We start from the raw sequence: 19,588 nt of genomic DNA on the forward strand, positions 1-19,588 counted from the left end.
TAGACCTTTTCAATGTGATCTGATCTTTCCAATTTTACATGATCAAAAGGATCAACCCTTTTGGCAATTCATTTAATTCTTCCCTTTTCTTTTCTTTTCTTTTCTTTCTTTCTTTCTTTCTTTCTTTCTTTCTTTCTTTCTTTCTTCCTCCTTTTAGATGACTATTTAAATTCTGGATTTTTCTTTTGTGCCATTTTGTTTCTTTCATCATTTATTTTTGTCTCTCTTAGGGAGGCACTTCTGTTCAATTATATATTCGGAAACTCAATATCTAGACATGGCTATTTTATTAATTAGTGGGCATTTTTAATTTCCAAGAATTATCTTCTACTTCTTTGCTGTGTTTAGTCTTGTCGGTGGTGGGATTTTCCCTTCCAGTTCTGTGTCTGGATGTAAGCATCCACAGTCAGTCACTTGTCTTGAGTTGGCTATCTAGCACTTACAGATAGGTAAAGAGCAGACGGGTGGATACGGAACGAGCAGGAATAGAGGTCCAGTGTGCAGTGGGAGTGGTCCGAATGTATCCTTCGACAAGGAAAACCTCTACTGACCTGATGGCAGGGGCTCTACAGGAAGAACCCTTTTTCTTTCATTCCTGTTTCCATGTCTCTGTCTCTTCCCTCTCTCCAATCTCCCTACTCAACTCCTTGCTTCCTCTCATTGTTCCTTTATTCCCTTCCTCACTGATCTACCAGCTGAGGGTCGTGACAGTTATTTGGATGGGGGTAGGGACTGGGGTGGCAGGGGTTTATAGCTCACTTCATCCTCCTGAACGCCCTTTTTCCCCCCTCTCTTTAATAACCTTTATTAGATCTTATCTGTCTTACAGGTATTGCCTTTTATGTGGCATTAAATATTATCATTTTGTTAACTGTTGTTTATGTGCCAAGTAGTTTAAATACTCATATTGTCATTTAACTTTTCCCATTTAGCTTTTATAACATTTAAATTTCATCTCTATTTAAAATAAGAAACCTTGGGGCGCCTGGGTGGCTCGTTTGGTTAAGCGGCCTTCTTCGGCTCAGGTCATGATCTCGCGGTCTGTGAGTTCGAGCCCCGCGTCGGGCTCTGTGCTGACAGCTCAGAGCCTGGAGCCTGTTTCCGATTCTGTGTCTCCCTCTCTCTCTGACCCTCCCCCGTTCATGCTCTGTTTCTCTCTGTCTCAAAAATAAGTAAACGTTAAAAAAATAAAATAAAATACGAAACCTCGAGAAGAGAGGAGTTAAGAAAGTTGCCAAAGATGATACGGTTTAAGAAAGGCAGATTCAAGATTTGAACCTATGTCTGTCTGATTCCAAAAAAAACATCTTTTTCGCCCTCATGGCAAGTATTCCACCCAGGTTTTTGTCTTGTGCATTTACTAAACAAATACCGTGCGTGCACGCTATAGATTAGGCACAGTGTTATGGGCTAGGTACATATAGGTAGACAAAAGAGACCTGGTGGTCCTTGTCCTAAGGAGCTTGTAGTCTCACAGGACATGAAAAGAGATTTTTAAAGTTAGAGAAATGTCCATTGTAATCATTGCAGTGACGTGAAAGCTTAGGGCATAGAATGAGCTTAAAGGGGGAATTTATCCACTGCAGTATAGCCAGAGGACGCCTCTCATAGAAGTGACAATGTTAGAGACGTGGATGAAAGAGAACATAGGGTAGCATATAGAGACATCGAATTGGCTTCCTCCTACGTTGTTCCTTCTGCACGTACCACCGTTGCTCTCTCTGCACTCCTACCCCGGCTCCCCTCGGTACGATTCTGCTCAGATACTACTGCTTAGTCAGAGACCATGCGAAGGTCACATCTTTGATGAAAAGCCATTCCGTATTGCCACCAGTTAGAATTATTTACTTGGCTTTATGTTTTAAAACTACTATATTCTCCTGCTTGAATATTTATCACAGCCTATTTTGTTTTAAAGTTAATTATGTGTTTATTTCTTTCATGAGATTTTAACTTGTTGAAAACTGGAGGCTTATTACTTTTGTATCTGTTGGACTCTACTGCAAAGCTTAGTGCATAATGGGCTTTTAAAGATTATCACGGGATTTCTTGGGTAAGAAAATTACTTCACATTTTACAAGTGTGGAGGTAGAGTTGTAGGAACGGACCCAAGAGTTACCCTAAACGGCAAAAAAAAAAAAAAAAAAAAAAAATAGGAAGGAAAGAAGGAAGAAAAGGTCACGGGGTCTTAGTATACCACTGATCTTTAACAGTGCTTCTCAAACTTGAGTGTACATCAGAATCACACTGCAGTCTTCTTAACACACAGATTGCTGGAGCTCATCTCCTCAGATCTGACTTCCTAGGTTTGTGGATGGGAGTGAGTGAATTTGCATTTCTAGCAAGTTCCCATGTGACGCTAATGGTCCTGGTCCCACAACCACATTTTGAAAACCACTGCTTTAGAAGATCCTCCATCCAGAGGGTCCACCCATTCTGGTTGACCACATTCTTTTCTTTCAGAATTTATGGAGCTATTTGTAGGACTTTATATAGAGCTATAAAGAGCATAGTTGAAGGAGCATAAACAGAAGTGATTTGAAATCCTGAGCCTCTCCTTATTCACTGAAGTTATGGACAAAACTCCCTGACATTCAGAATCTTCTTCTTTTAGGAACTAGACCAGTAAGCCTACCTAGTGGTACATTATGAGGATCTTGGAGACTGAAAATGGAAGCTAAATGCACACTTCAGTAGGTGGGATATTACGGGTTCTGAGTAAATTGTAACATTTCCCAGTGAAATTGGAACCAAGGCAACACTGCTCAGGAAATCTCAGCTGCTTCCATGCACCTTCTCATCTTCTTATTTGCCTGCTGTGTTCTTTTCAGTTTTCTCAGCTTCTGTCCCACAGAGGTTGAAATTTCCAGTTTTACTCTGATATTTATGCCTTTTTCTTTCTCTCCATTCTCCCTCCCTTCCCTCCTTTCCTTCCTTCCTTTACATCTTTCTTTCTTTTAAAAATTTACTTCACACTGGGGCGCCTGGGTAGCTCAGTCGGTTAAGCGTCTGACTTCAGCTCAGGTCATGATCTCACAGTTTGTGAGTTTGAGCCCCATGCCGGGCTCTGTGCTGACAGCTCGGAGCCTGGAGCCTGCTTTGGATTCTGTGTCTCCCTCTCTTCTCTGCTCCTCCCCCACTTGTTTTCTCTTTTTCTCTCTTTCTCTCTCTCCCTCTCTCAAAAATAAATAAGCATTTAAAAATAAAAATAAATAAAATAAAATAAATTTACCTCGCATTTATAACTGGAGTCTCAGTGTTCTTTGAATTCATTACTGGTGGATGCTAATCAAATTGAAGTAATTATATAATAATTAGAAATCCTCCAATAGATTGTAAGAACCATATATCCCAATTTCCTTAAATCACTAGGGATTAAGTAGTAGGTGTTTTGAGTAGGTTTGAAAATTTTAGGTCATTAAATGGCTGGCTGAGAAGTATTTTAATAGCTGCCTATTCCTTTCTATATTTCTCAGACTTGTTTCCATTTTATTTTCTGATGTAAAAGCTGCTGAATCTGTCTGATGCTCCATAGGGCATATCTCAAAGGATTTCATGTTACAAGTAGATGCTCATTTTTTTCAATTCCATGTTGATTATTGCTTAAGTGAACATGGTGTGCATATCGGAGAGGATATTTTCTAGAGAAAAATTAAGATTAGTTCTGTGAGTGCCCTTGTCTCATAGAATATTAAATCTGAAGCGATATTTAGATGTCTCCTTCTCTAATCCCTGATTTATTTAGATGGGGAAATCAAAGTCTAGATAGAAATTATAAATTACACAAGGCCATATAAATGTCTACTGTGTTTGGTTTATTAATCGGGGCTCTTTGTAACACAGAAACACAACTTCAACAAGCCTAAGCCAAATGTTTCCATTGGCTCAAGGACTGAAGGAAAGATTGAACAATAGGTACAAGAAGGGTAGAGAGATGGAGCCCTCAGGAGCAGGGCCACACCTAAAGCTAGGATTCTGTCCCCAGCCCTCATTCCTGCCTCTTTCAGTGTGCCCTTTTGTTCTCCATGGTCGCCAACTGCTTTGAAGTGTTAACAGATTATGGGCTACTTGACGTTTTAGACCCAATATTTGGGAGAAAAGCTGGAGTGAAGAGCTAACCTTTGCATCATTCAGCTGGAGTTGTGGAAGGACCACAGCTTCCAAGGGAGGCACAGTTCCCAGGAGAGCCATGCTGTCCCTGGGAGAAGGGCACAGAAAAGCCCCTGTGTTGGGCGCAGAAAACAATAGATGATCTTCCTGTTAGTGATAAGCTTTGCTAAATGTGATTAGCTTAGTTGGTACAAGATGGCAGTGATTAAAAGCTTAAATTCCTTTAATTACTCTGTGAATTCTTGTGGTTGTTAAAGTCGTAGAGTTATTTGTACATTATTGCTTAGCTTGGGCTGGGAGGGTAATAGAATTCAGTGTTCTTTCATTTTAGCAGGACCTCAGAAAATTGTATTCTTTGACATTAAAACCAAATAACACTTGAACTAGCACCGTGTAATGGGAGCCACACACATGCATCTATATCTGTATGAAATGAGATGAATAGGACCTCTTAGAAGTAACTACTCGTATATGCTATCCCAAAAGGTCTCCATAAGCTCTATCTTCCATTTCTCTTTGAGGATTTCAAAAATGTACTTACATATATTCTTTTAATTAAAGAATCTAGAAAGGCAATGAAAGATTTATTTTGAAAATAAGCGCCCAAATTATCATAGAAATCAAATAGTTCAACTATTAGTTTTCTGTCGGTAGTCGTGCACGTAGCCGTATAAACCGATACAGCTATATGCTTGCAATGTTTGATTACCGATTTCATCTCTATAGAGTACTTATAAAAAAAAATACACGGACTAGGATTAACTGGGTAAATGATTCTTGGTGTTTTTGCTTGCTTGCTTGCTTGCTTTTGGCTGTTTCTGTTATCATCTCTCTATGTGTTTCAGATATCTCCTGGTCCATCATAGACTCTCCCTTTTCTTCCATCGCTCATGCAATAATTGTAGAGAATGCAAAGCTTTTCTTCAGATGCATGAAGTTAAATTTTCTCCTTATTTCAAGACTTCTCTCCACTATCTGTGAATACTGAAGGTGGCGGGGGGTACCCCTAGCCTGATGTATGGTGTGTTGGTAGACACAAACAGGCATTGAAGTGCAGTTGAGGTGTCAGAACAGTTACTGGGAGTAAATGACTTCCAAGCTCAATGAGGGGTAGTATTCAGCAGGTTCAGAGAATCAGGAATAAGTCTTAGCAGGAATAACATATATGATGTGCAACAAGAAGGAGCATGTCCAGTAAGTAGCAGGTGGCCAAACATGTTGAGTTCAAACATCATGAGAAGGATCTTGGTTACATGTAAATATTTTGGGTTCATCTGTATTTAGAGGGTAATCTAAGCTAAGGAGAGATGAAGAGGACACGGAATAAAATTCTGAGAACACCAGAAATTAAATAATAGTGAAAGTGAAAATAGAGATTTCAAAAAACTCTGGAGAAGTCTAAAGGAAGACCTATTTCCAGAAGAAGGGACTTGTCAGCAGGGTCACATGTTACCAAGAGGGAAAGGTCAGAATGGAGAAAATTCTTTGAATTTAGCAAGACAACCTTGGTTACTTCATGCCTCCTCCTTTTTGTCATTTTCCTGGCTCGGCAAGACTATTTAAAAATGGACTATTCTTGCCAGATTGGTTTTTATAATCTGATCCCCTCCAAATAGGGATTGCATTGTGAGGAGACCCTTTGGAAAACACTTTTTGGTTATTTTTAACAACAGCAACAACGACAGCAACTAATCACCACTTAATGAGCATTTACCAGGAGGCAGACATTACTCTTAATGCCTAAAAAATATGGTCACAAATCCTTACCTCAGGTCTACATTTTACAGATTAAGGAACCGTAATGGACTTCGGAAATTCATACAGCTTCAGAGTCAGGTGTCTGTGACTTGAATTCAGGGTTCTTTGTCTCCAGGGCTCAGTCCTTAGAGCTTCTGCTACCTCTTCTTTTTTATCTGCCCTCGTTCCTTTGGTGAACTTAACCATTCTCTTGGCCTTTAGAACCACCTATAAGCCAGCGACTTCCACATTTCTATCTGTAGCTCAGACCTGTCCCTTGACTTAATTATGTATCTCATTGCTCACTCACCATCTCCAGTTTGATGTCTTAAAGACATAACAGAGTTAATGTACCTAAAGCCGAGCTTCTGATCTTGCTCCTTTAAAATCTACTCACACTTAAGTTGCTGGCAACTTCATCCTTCTATTTACTCAGGCTAAAAATCAGAGTCAGCTTTTATTCCTCTTTCTTTTGTACACAGACTCAAATCCATTGGTAAATTCTGCTCTGAAAACATATTCGGAATTCAACCACCTTTCACCAACTCTACTGTTATCATCTAAACCATCACCATCATGTCTTACCCAGAAACATAGTAGAACCAGAGTAGTCTCCTTTTTTTCACTCTTTTCACTATGCTCTTTGCTGCCCTACGGGCCCTCTTGCTGTTCTTTGAATATACCAAGCATGCCTCTGCCTTATGGCCTTTGTACTGGATGTTCCCTCTGCCTGGAAAGCTCTTCTCAGAGATTTGCATAGCTAACTTCTTCAATATCTTTATGTTTTTGCTTGAGATTCTCCCTTTAAATTTTTAGTTGAACAAGAAGATGAAGAAGCAATTAATGAAACCATCACGGGGTGCCTGACTGGCTCCTTCGGAAGAGCATGTGATTCTTCATCTCAGGGGCATGGGTTTGAGTCCCACATTAGGTGTAGAGATTATGAAACTAAATAAATAAACTTAAAAAAAATAAACCATTATTTTTATCTTCCCTTTTATTTCATTGCCCTGTGGACTCAGCTTGAACTTCCAGTAGTCCACAAATAAATGAGTCACAGTCCAGCGTGATTTTACTTATGTTCATTTAGCCTACGTGACAAGGAAAAAATATATACAATGTTCAGTGATGTAGGCAAGAGTGGGTATGATTTGAGAGGGGATGTAGACTTTTTTTGTTCTTGCAATCGAAGAGAAAATATTAAGTCAGTTTGGAATCTTGAACACATGAGAACCCAAGAACAATCAGGCAGTAGGTTCAGTGGAGAATGGGACATTACCAGCCTCTCTCTTATTTGACAAATATTTGTTGGACCTACACTCTGTGCTAGACATGGATTGATTATAGAGGGGTAAAATACATACTGAAGTTACCTAGAGTTCACAGAGGGATTCAGATAAGAAAACAAGCTCCAGGGTATAGGGAGGTGCAAAGAAAAGTATGATCCATTTTACCTGGGAGTGAGTTGGGAGGTTAGGAAAGACTTCACAGAGGAAGTGATAATTTCACTCTTGAAAGATATATAAGAATCTGCTAAACAGTCAAGGGGAGGGAGAGCTACCCAGAGAAAGGAGAACCATGAACAAAAATATGAGGACTTGTGAATGCCTATCAGGTGTTTAGATAATGTAAATAAACTTCCAATTGATATCCGTCCCTCCCCCATGATAAGATATGACTGAAAATTTAAATGACCTTCCCTTTTGGACACTTAGCAATTTTACAAATTTCTAATGACTCTTGGATTCTCACCTCTCTTCTACGCTCTCTTCTCTAGCATATTTTTAGAGTAATTAAAGCTTCTCATATATGTTTGCCTTTTATGTGTCCATTGGTTCTATTTGTGTGCAGTCTTCTTAAGTTGTTAGGAAATTATTTTTCTTCCTCATTTGTACTGTGCTTTAGGCTTAGGAAAAGCAAGCCATTACACTGAAACCAAAGCACCAGTAGTCAGACAGGAAAGAGAGCAATAAAGTTAAGAGAATCATGTTCATGGACAACAACATCCAAAGTTATTGGAAATGGGTTGTAAAACAAAAGTAGGCTTAGTGATAATGGAGTTCATTATCACGTGAATATGAAAGATAATAAAGAGTGAGTAGAGTAGGAACTATGAGTTTTTATGAAGGTATTTCCTTTAATCTGCCTGGGTGTATCCTCTGTTTTTAGAACAATGGGTATGGCAAAGTCAGCATCAGCATGTATTTCTTGGACAACTGAATTAATGAGGGACATTTGCGGTGCAAACTGTAAATGCAACAGTATATATTTTTATAATTGCAAAAGAAGTATTTTCATAACATGTTTGCATGTACAGCAAATATAAGTTAATGAACAATTTCATTGGCGTTATGTGTATTTGAGTTTTATTTCAGTAGATTGCTGGCTATGTCCATATTATCAATAAGTAATAAACAGGTGGATCATAACAGAGCCATTACTGATATAAGACTATAATATTTCATGAGTGTTTTACTGTAATGATTATTACTAATTGTAAAGGTTGTGTTTTCTTGAAAGTTGGGATTTGTTTTAAACAAAAATTTAGTCAAGATACAATAAGTACTATATGAATCTGTTCACCTTTTCTAGATGCAATTAAATGTTTAGAAACCTCTGGAAGAATACAGTCCAAATTCTTAGCAATAGTTTCCACCAGGGAGAAGTGGGGGATTGGGAAGCACATAGAATGAAATGATTGTTCACTTTATATTCTCTAGTGTAAGATTAACTTTTACACTCTTGCAATTACAGTTCCATATAAAAGATAGGCTTATAAATGAAAACCAAGGCTGGTTATTTGCAAAGAGTCATTAAATAGACAATTCTTTTGTCAGTCTGATGAAAGAGGAAAAAAGGAAAATAGAGTGAAAATTGTTGTAAGAAATAACAAATATAATCACAGGAACATGATGTATTCCAAAAATTTGTGACAGAACACTTTGTGCCATGCATGTAAATAATTTTTAAAATCATAATAAAATGTAAGATTGTCATGAAAATACAAAATTTGATTCCAGAAGAGATAGAAAACCTAAATAGACCAAGAACCATTTAGAAGATGAAAAAATAAAGGCCGTTAGAGACTTAACACACAAAGGGAAATGAGGCTCAGAGTATTTCACTAGGAACTTATTTATTAACCTAATTATGGCTAGACAGTTTATAAGTTATTTCGATTATTAATCAGCATAAGAGACATGATCTACTTTCCAGTGGAACTTTAGCATTTGTTCTGTGAACGGGGCAAAATCATTAAAAAAAAAAAAAAACCAAAAAACAAAAAAAACACATATTGATCACTCATTGAAAAGTGAAAACTACAGACAAATTTTATTCTAGAATATAGATACAAAGATCCAAAAATATTATCAAGAATTGCCTATGTAAAACACACCATGATTAAATTTGTTCAATAAAGAATAAATTCTTTATTTCAAAATGTGAAAGCAGAAAATATAGTCACAATATATGTAAGAAGTCATTTGATAATATTCAAAACCAATTTACAAAAAAATTTAAATCCTTAAAAATTAAGAGTAAGAAAAACTGCCTCACCTGATAAAGACCATCTCTCATAATACTATAGGAATTTGTAATTAGCAGTAAAAGTTGACTGCCATATCTGCTACTCTGTACTTAATATTTCACTGGAGAACTTAATTAAAGTACAGGTAAAGAAAAGAAGTAGGAAACATAAATAATGGTAAGGATTTGTGGACCTGCTGTGAATTGCAGGCAATGTAATTTTCTACACCTAAAATTCAAAATAATCAAATAGAAACTTTTAGGACTAATAATCAGATTCCCTAATTTGGCAGTATACAAATCAGTTATACAATTCAACAGTCTTTCTTTAACATAGTAGCATTAAAGAAATTAAAAAATATCAATGAAAGATGATTATCACCATAATAACAGCAACCATTGCAAAATACCTCGGAATAAACTTAATAAGAAATACAGAGGGGTTTAAATTACTTACAAATCTTTACTTAAGGGGAGCAAAGAACAGTAAATAAAAGGATGAACATACTGGGTTCCTGAATGAGAATATTGAATATATTAAATAAGTCTTCATAAAAGTGTCATACAAACCCTGATATAATCCCAGTTAAAATAAAACAAGTTGTAATAGAGTTTGAGAAGCTTATTTTAAAAATTATATGAAAAATTAATAGATTATAAATGCAAAGGAAATTTTGAAAGAAAAAGGAAGGGATTTGCCTTAACAGGATTTTAAATAGACCAAAAGTTAGGTTAATTATAATAGTTAATAGTTAGGTTAATTAAAAATAGGGGCACCTGGGTGGCTCAGTCTGTTAAACGTCTGACTTTGGCTCAGGTCATGATCTCATGGTTCGTGAGTTCAAGCCCTGCGTCAGGCTCTGGGCTGACAGCTGAGAGCCTGGAGCCTGCTTCGGATTCTGTGTTTCCCATTCTCTCTCTGCCCCTCCACTGCTCATGCTCTGTGTGTCTCTCTCTCAAGAATAAGTAAACATTAAAAATGAATGTAAAAGCATATATAAATAATCATATATTTAAGAAAAGACAATAGACAATCGTGTGTAAAATAAAGTTGGTATTTCAAATCTGTGGGGAAAGGACTCCCTATTTAGTAAGTTACTTAATAAACCATAAAGATATATTCTTTCCTCACACCAAAAACTAAATAATATCAGATAGATTGACGAGATATCTATAAAAACAACAAATAAACAAAACCAGATCTCTTGGAATTAGGGAAATATGTAACATTACTTTTATAATTTTGGAATGGAAAAGGTATCCCTATGTGAGATATAAGGAAGAATCTATCAAGGAAAAGGAAAACACATGATGTTATAAAAAAAAAAAAAGAAAGCTTTTATACAACAAATGACATGTTATGAAAGTTAAAATACTAGTAAACAACTGGACAAAAATATTTGCCATATATTTAATAAGAAAGGATTAATATCTGGAATAAAGAAGCTTAAACAAATTGGTATGTTTAAAAAAAAAACTAATGGAAAAATGGGCAAATGATATGAACAGGAAATTCCCAGAAGAAAGAAAAAAGAATGCAAACATGAAAAATAGTCAATTTCTGTGATTAAAAAAATCTAAGTTAAAAAATGTGAAATATTTATGGAACATCATATTTTGTCCACCTGATTCATAAGAAAAAACATTAAAATATCATGTGTTGATAAAGGTATCAAAATGTGACTTATTACCAATTGTTTGTAGTAGTCTTAATGAGTGAATTCTATTTGGAAGTTCAGTTGTCACTAGGTGCGATTTGCCCACCAATTTACCAGGAGACCCGAAAAGGCAGCCAGTTTTTAGGAGGAGCTCATATGAGAGAATGACCCTCTAGCTGATTTTAGCTGCTGCAGAACTGCTCACACACTTTTGCTTTTGTGAGCCTGCATATCCAATATGCAGACTAGGAAGCTGCCTGTATCTGTGACAAGCCTTTGAAGGTTGAATTATAGCAAAGTCTCCTAGGGTTTTGCAGTAAAGTTATAACTTCTTGGACAAATCATTGCTTTCCTTTTCAAAGTAACACTTGGACTCCTATTTGGCCTTGGTAGAGCCTAGATTAGGTTCCGGCAAACTATGCTCCCTGCCCCCGCAAGCCATTCCGGCCTGTTTCTGTATAAAGTTAAGAGTTAAGAGTGGTTTTGTATCTTTATAAAGGATTGGACAAAAATAAAAAGCAGAATAATATTTTGTGACATGTTAAATTACATGAAATTCAAATATCAGTGTCCATAAAGAAGGTTTTATTAGAATACAATTATATTCATTTGCTTACCTGCCGTCTGTGGCTGCTTTCACTTGCCACAGAAGAGTTAACTTGAGGCTACAGACTGTATGGCCCACAAAACCTAAAATATATACGATGTGGCCCCTTACAGAAGATGTTTGCCAACTCCTTGACTAAATGCTTGGTTATGGGCCATGAGGCAACTATGCTAACTAGGCTACCTAGACTTCCCATCATGTCTTGGGTGTTATCTCATTCACCTTGGCATAAAATTGGGAGTTCATAGAAGCACTCCATTATCAACTGGAAGTGTGCTTACAGAAATGGGATCACACAGGTTCTGATTTTGCAAGTAAATCGCATGAACTCTTTCATATTTCCAATGTTCTATGTATCTGCCGAGTGTCTCCCTCCAGCTCACAATTATGGCCTTCTGGCAAGTTAACCATAAATTCCTAATTAAGAAGGGAAATAAGTCAAGTCTGGTTTACGCATGGCTCTGCACAAATGACTGGTATAACCAGAAATGGACTGTGGGAGTGTTTTAACCTCATTCAGGGAAGACAGAGAAAAGAGGGGAGAGAGATTCTCCCCACTGAGAACATTGGAAGAATATCTCAATATTCACTTTTCTTCAAGAAGAGATGGTATGAAGTCATAACCCACAGCCATTAATCGACAATGGCTAATCATCTGACCAGTAGATATATGGATAAATAGGCTTAAAATGTAAGAATACTTATGTCCCATATGAATGCTGATCAAAACCAAAATAAAACTAACCAACCAACAAAACAACAAACATTCTGGAAGGGAATTCACCATCCCTATGGAATAGATGTGAGTTATCCTCATTCTCTAGCCACCCAAGTGGTTTACCAATGGGTTCAACTAAGTGGCCATAGTAGCAGGCATGGTGACTGTTTATGTGCCCATAATTTTACCTCATAAACACAGACTTATCTTTTTCCACTGCTGAGTTCCCAGCCTTTCAGTAGCACCAACCTATCCTGAGCCCCAGGTAGTCTATTATATTCTTGCAGGACTAGTCAGCTACCTAGCAGCAGACTGATGGTATTTGACCCCAATCATGGAAGAGGTGGTTCTCACTGAATAAACATTTAACTGTCTTTTGATTTGCTTTCCCTAGTTCCCATGTTTCTAACAATACTATAATTCAAGGATCTACTGAATGCCTTTTGTACCGTCATGGTCTCCCATACATGGTAAATTATATAAAATTTTTTCAACAAATTTATGGTAAAAAAAAGATGTTGAGTGAAAGCATTATTAAACCCATCATCCTGAAGGGCCTGATATTGTATAATTGTGGAATGGGATATTAAATATAAGCGACAGTGCTAGCCGGAAAAACAGTTTACCTTCTAGATACAGTGTATGTTCTAAATTAGTCCTTAATATGTGGTGCTGATTCTTCCATAGCTATAAACTATGGAGCGGGTAAGTAAGAGGTGATTTTGAGAATGGCAGCTTTCATAATTCCTTCTAATTAACCACTTGCATACTTTTTGCTTCCCATCCTTGCTACTCTTGCTTCTATTGGTTTACAGATTTTAGTATCAAGGGAAGAAAGCTTCACCAGGGGATCCAATAACAGTTCCAATGGTTCTTACAGACCGTGTCAGGATCTCTTCATCACTAAGAAAACAAGCTAAAACAGGGGTTATCGGTATTGACTAGGGTGATTGAATCTAGCTCTCTAGGGAAAATAGAGTTGTTGCTAATGAATGGCGGGTAACAGAGTATGCACAGTACGGAGATTCCCCAGAGATTCCCCAGAACACTGAATATCTCTTAGGATTACTAGGAGTTAGGACCCTAAATATTCAGAGCCATTAGGCATAAAGGTTTGAGTAACTAAACTGCAGATTGCCTTTAAAGAACCAAGATACTTGCTGAACTTGAAAAACATAAAGAAAGTATATGAAAAGTTATCAACATCAATAACAAGATAGTGAACAGTTGCACATTTAAATACTGTAGCATATACTTACATTTCCTTTCCTTATGGGTTAATTGCATAAGTATATACTTTAGTTTCTTCTTTTTCCTTCACCTTCTCCCAACTATTTGATGAAGCATATGAAGGTGATAGTTAATATTATGGGAAAAATCACAAAGAACTACCTATAGGAGAAATAGATATCGCCGGGGTACATTGAACTTGTAGCTGGGTGGAATAACTGATGATATTTTTGAAATGTCTTCCCTTGTGGAGTAATTTTGTCAAGAGGTAAATATATTTTTAAGTTGCAGATTAGAAAGAAGTTTGTGTTTGGATCTTGTTTGCCAAAGAGCTGAACAATGTCAAGCTTTGTCAATTTAACTGCTTGGCAACAAACGCCTTTAGAGCTCTAACTAGATGGGAGTCGGAAGCTGAAAGGGGAGGGTTCCACTCCCTGCCTCCAGACAGCATGGGTGCATGACTAAACGACAGTCAATTACTTGCCCCCACACAGGAAGTTGACTATTGCAAGAATGAGACACAGGTGGAGTTAGTCTAGCAGAGGTTATCTTTAGCGGCCACAGCGGAGTCAAGAATTCAGTGATGAGATAGTGAGCGTCCAGAGGCAGCAAGTGCTGTTATCTGGGGAATGACCTGGTTCTACTTTTCCTCCCTTGGTTGATGTGGGAGCCTGCCATGACAGACCTCTAGTCAATTTTATGAGTGACCCGATTCCCTTTCAATGAATTTATTTTTGTTTATATTAACCTGTATATTGTTTAATCATATCCTGTTATCAAGATTTCTGCCTCATTCAGTGGATCTGGTTACAAGAGTCTGAAATTGACAAGCGTATAGAAACATACAGAAAACCAGGGATGTTGCCAGTAGCAATTAGAATGGGTCCAGCATTTTATGATACAGAAAGCATCCTCACGTTGATTGTATCTGATCGTTCCTTTACCCAGTGGTTTTCAAAGTATGGTCCCTGGGGATCCATTTTCAATGGGTGTATAAGGTCAAAACTATTTTCATAACAGCACTGAGAAATCACTTGCCTTTTTCTCCATGTTGGCATTTACTGGTAGAGCAAAGGCAATGGCGGGTAAAGTTGTTGGCACCCTCGCCGGAATCAAGGCCGTGGCCCAAAACTATTCTAGTAGTTCTTGTCATTTTCACCCCCAGGCACTCTCAACAACAAACAATTTTGCCTAAGACTTCCTTTAATTAAATGGTAAGAAATATTACTTTTATTAAAATCTAACCTCTGAGTACATAGCCATTTAATACTGTGTGATCATATAAAACTCAGGTTCCTAAGGTTTCTCCACTAGTGGCCCAGGGCTGTTGTTTTTTATGTTTGTTTTGTTTTGTTTTGTTTTTTGTTTCTTGTTTTTTTGTTTTTTTTTATGGTGGCCCTTAGATCAAAATAAACAAAACTACCAGTTCTATTCACTAAGTAAGTATGCCCAAACAGTTTAGTTTTAGTATATCAACTGAAAAAAAGCAGTAATGTTATGTCATTCATAAATGTCAAATACTTACTAATGGGATATACCTGTTGTTCACTCTACCAGTTGTTCAAACCTTGGAGTCACACTGGCCGTCACCCTTCTTTCCTGTTGTATGTAGTGTTTTGCTCAATATCCAATAGATGTTGCCGTGTCAGCCTTGAAAAATATCTGTGGAGTTTGTCTGAGTTATTGGTGGTGTGTTAGGGGTGCCTCAGCATACAGTTTGGAAAATGTGGGTAAAAACTGTATCTGATGGGGGTGCCTGGGTGGCTCATTCAGTTTAGCATCTGAATCTTGACTTTGGCTCAGGTCACACTCTCACAGTTTGTGAGTTTGAGTATCAACAGCAGACACAGAACCTGCTTGGGATTCTGTCTCCCTCTCTCTCTTCCCCTCCCTCGTTTGCTCTTTCTCTCAAAATAAATAAAAATAAACTTAAAAACTTCTATCTGCTGCACATCAAGTACAATGGTTGTCTCAAGGAAAAACACTGGCATGATTGTTTGAGGGGTGAGTTGAACTAGCCACTTTCCTCATGGAACACCCATTTGTACTTGAAAGAACAGACAGGCAGTGGCTGTTCGGGCTTGGGTACTTGGCAGATATTTTCTCCAAGATGAATAAAGTGAGCTTGTTACATTAAGGGTGATAATTGATGGTATTCTTGGCCAAGGATAAAATTCATGTTTTCAGATAAATATTAGTATTGTAAAACTTGTATCTACCATCGTGAGTTTGGAAGCTTTTCCTTATTTAAAGACTCTTCTAATGAAATCTGCAGTGGTATTAATGAGTGTGATTTTTAAAAAATTTTTAATGTTGATTTATTTTTGAGAGAGAGAGAGGCAGACAAAGTGTGGTCAGGGGAGGGGCAGAGAGAGAGGGAGATACAGAATCCGAAGCAGGCTTCAGGCTCTGAGCTGTCAGCACAGAGCCCAGTGCAGGGCTCGAACCCATGAAGTGTGAGATCATAACCTGAGCTGAAGTCGGATGCTTAACTGACTGAGCCACCCAGCCCCCAACAAGTGTGATTTTTTTTAATATTGTATGTTGGAATGTGTCAACATTTTGAAAATCTGCATAGTATCATGAACTGATATTTTCCAAAATGATCAGTGTGGCAAAAAATGTGCGAGCACAAATCTATTCAAGTGCAGATAACTAGATTTTAACTCCTCAGATTATAAAAAGTTCATTGATGTGGTTTCAGATGCCGCATGGTAACCAACCTTTAAGCAGCTGCCGCTCTTCCAATTTTAGTGTAGAATAAAAGCAGAATGTCCATAATTATCTGAAAAGGCTATTTAAATACTCCACCCTTTTCCAACTATACGTCTGGAGAGGCCAAATTTTCTTCATGTATTTCAACCAAAGAAACATATTGCAGCAGATTGAATGCAGAAGCAAATATGAGAATTCAGTTGTCTTTTCTTAAGCCAGGAATTAAAAAGATTATTTCAAAATGTAAAATAATGGTGCTTTTCTCTCATTAAGTTTTTTGAAATATAGTTATGTCCACAAAAATGCTTATGGTAACATGTAATGGAATTCTTATTTATAAAGGAATTAATATATACTTTTTAAATTTTTTTTGTTTTGACTTCTAATATTAAGGAATAAAATCCTTATTTAAAGAAATTAAAAGCTATTTGAGGTCAACAAGATTTTAAGTTTCCTGAGAACAAATATTTGAGAACCCACTGCCTTAGCCTTTCAGATTATGCAGAGGAATGTTCACTGCAGATGAGGAGATTATGCTCATCAAGGTTAAAAGGGCATACTCAAGGTCACAGAGTTGGCCAGTAATAATATCAGAATGTGAATTTATGCTGTTTCTGTGGTTTTGTTTCTTGTACGGTTTAGGAAAAGTGAAAGCTTAATCATACAAAAATAGGACAAGGGCCCATTTAGAGAAACACAAAACAAGGCCAGCATGGATGTAGTAGTAAGAGCTACTTATTACTGAGTCATTGACCTTGAACTCTTAATATATTATTTATCCAAACAGTTTAAGGTGGAAGCCAAAAAGCTTGAGTTCTGTGATTATATATCTAGAGGAGAAAATAGAGCTAAACCCAGTCTTTCAAGGGTAGGTAAAATCTTTTTAGAACAAGGATATGACCTGGGACCCTGAAATGACAGCAAACAGGCATACTCTCAAAGAACTCATTCCCTATTTGAGAATAGCAAAGTGAAGGAGATATATATTTGTCTGAAAGGCTGCCCTTTGGCAACATTTGAACTGCAATAAAGCCAAAGTCTGTCCTCTTGCTTTTTGAGTGTCTGGAAGGGCCATTCCAGAAAAGTCTTCGGTATGTGTAAAAAAGTGATGGGTCATTTCAGGACATCATTTCTGGTCAGAGAAGTCATTGGTAGGGGGCTCTTCTCTTCAGGGCTTTCTCCTTGTTAACTACTAAATCATAAAAATCCTCTTCTTAACATTGTTTTTTAAATTATTGTTGTTTTGAATATTTGAAGAGATGGACAGAGAGAGGTTTGCAGGAACAACATTGGCAAACGGATTCATAAGCCAGAGTCCTTCTAGCTTCCAGGATAGAAGACAATTCTCTAGGCTGGGCTCCTATAAACAAGACTGGGTTTTGTTCTTTGCTGGATGTAGCAGGGAGGACGGAGCCCTGGCAGGTTTTCTGGGGCTGTCCTATTATTGAAAAATCAATAGCTACACAAGATGGGGCATTAGGCCATATTATGGAGCCTAAATTACAAATACCCTTTAATGTCTATGGAATCATGGCTATTACTAGGCAATCGATCTTAGCTTTATTACCTCTCTCACTCTCTGTTATACATAAACATAGCAGCTCTGGATACATTCAGAAAGATGGTTTCAAAACAAATGCCAACATTCCGAGAGAATTTGAATAGCCAAGAACATAGGATTTTTATTACCAGGCTCATATTCTAGCGGGGAGGAATCAGTTGTGCAGGGGTGCCAAAGTTAACGCCATTTGTAGTGTGAAACGAGGGTGTACCGCCCGTGCAGTCTGCAGAGAAGACTTGCTGCACATAAATTGCTAAATACTCTAAGAATAACTAATGAAGATCAAGGTGATTGGCACAGAAATTCCCTTCTCTGACCATTCTGTCTCTAATGATTTCTTACAGCAGTTTGCTGTACACGGTCCCTAAAATTTCACCATTGTTCATTCCTAATGTCAGCTAAAAATTAAAGGTTCCTGTTAAATGCTAGCATGCTGCTATTAAAATGCTAACATGTTAACTGGGAGGGAGCATATTAAATAAAGCAAGATGAGGGAGGAGGTAGGGAGATTAGTGTTATGGGAAGATAAATTTTACTGTCTGTAAGATGTATTGGGAGTAAGGGAGAGATGGAAACTACATTAATGAACTACTGTATAGTTTCTCCATAGCTGGTTTGAAATCAATTGCGGTGGACATTTGCTCCCTGGGAGTTATGCTTACGTGGGAAATAGGCATATTTGTCTCTGTCCAGATGTAAATATGAACAAAGGGAACTTAAGGAACAGACTTAGCCTCAAGGATTTTCTATTATTCAAGCTTCTCCAGAGCCAACATCTGGTTGGAAACCTACATATCAGCAGGATAGTCTTTCATTCCCAACAAAACGTGTGCATGCTGAATGTAGGAGCACACATCTAGTCAAAGGGAGTTCCTTGTTCTCCAAACCCTCTGCTGGGAACTAAAACTGATTTGAAACTTATCTAGAATATTCAACTCCCCTTGTATCTATCTATCTATCTATCTATCTACCTATCTATCTATCTATCTGAATTCCCTTTTCTGACCATATATATTTTTTAATTTAGAGAGAAATAAAGCGTGCATGAGTGGAGGGAGAGGGACAGAGGGAGAGAGAGAATCTTAAGCAGTCTCCACACTCAGTGCACAGCCCGGCCCAGGGCTTGATCCCATGACTCTGGGATTATGACCTGAGCTGAAAGTCAAGAGTTGGATGCTCAAACCACTGAGCCACCCAGGTGCCCCAATGACATCTATATATTTACTTATTCATTAGTTATTCATTCAACAAACATTTACAGAGTATGTACATACTTAGTAAGGGCTCTGATTAGTGAGTCAAGATTTCATATGGGCATACGTCTGGGGAGGACCAGATTACAGAGAGCCTTTCATGGCTGAAGAGCTTGGGTGTAATAAACAATTGGAAACCATTGGAGGATGCAGATAAAAAGGATAACACGGTCATATTTTAGTTTTCAGACAGATCAACATGAGTACCATGTGGAATATGGCTTTGAGGGGAAAAGCTGGGAAGAGGGAAAACTAGGAGACTGGTTCGGTATTCCAGATAAGAGATGATAAGGTTCTAATGTAGACAAAACAGTAGGGATGGAAAAGGGTTACCGATCTGAGAGATAGGGATAATAGATTGGATGCTGAATTGCCAGTTAGGGATCTGATAACCTTTTGGACCATTTCCCTGTTGCACCTACGATAAAGGATTTTAGTTGCAATAATGCCTCTTATTAATCAACTCTAGAC

This window comes from Panthera pardus, unplaced genomic scaffold (assembly GCF_024362965.1).
Source record: "Panthera pardus isolate Hobbes unplaced genomic scaffold, ASM2436296v1 HiC_scaffold_26, whole genome shotgun sequence".
NCBI classification, from domain to species: Eukaryota; Metazoa; Chordata; class Mammalia; order Carnivora; family Felidae; genus Panthera; species Panthera pardus.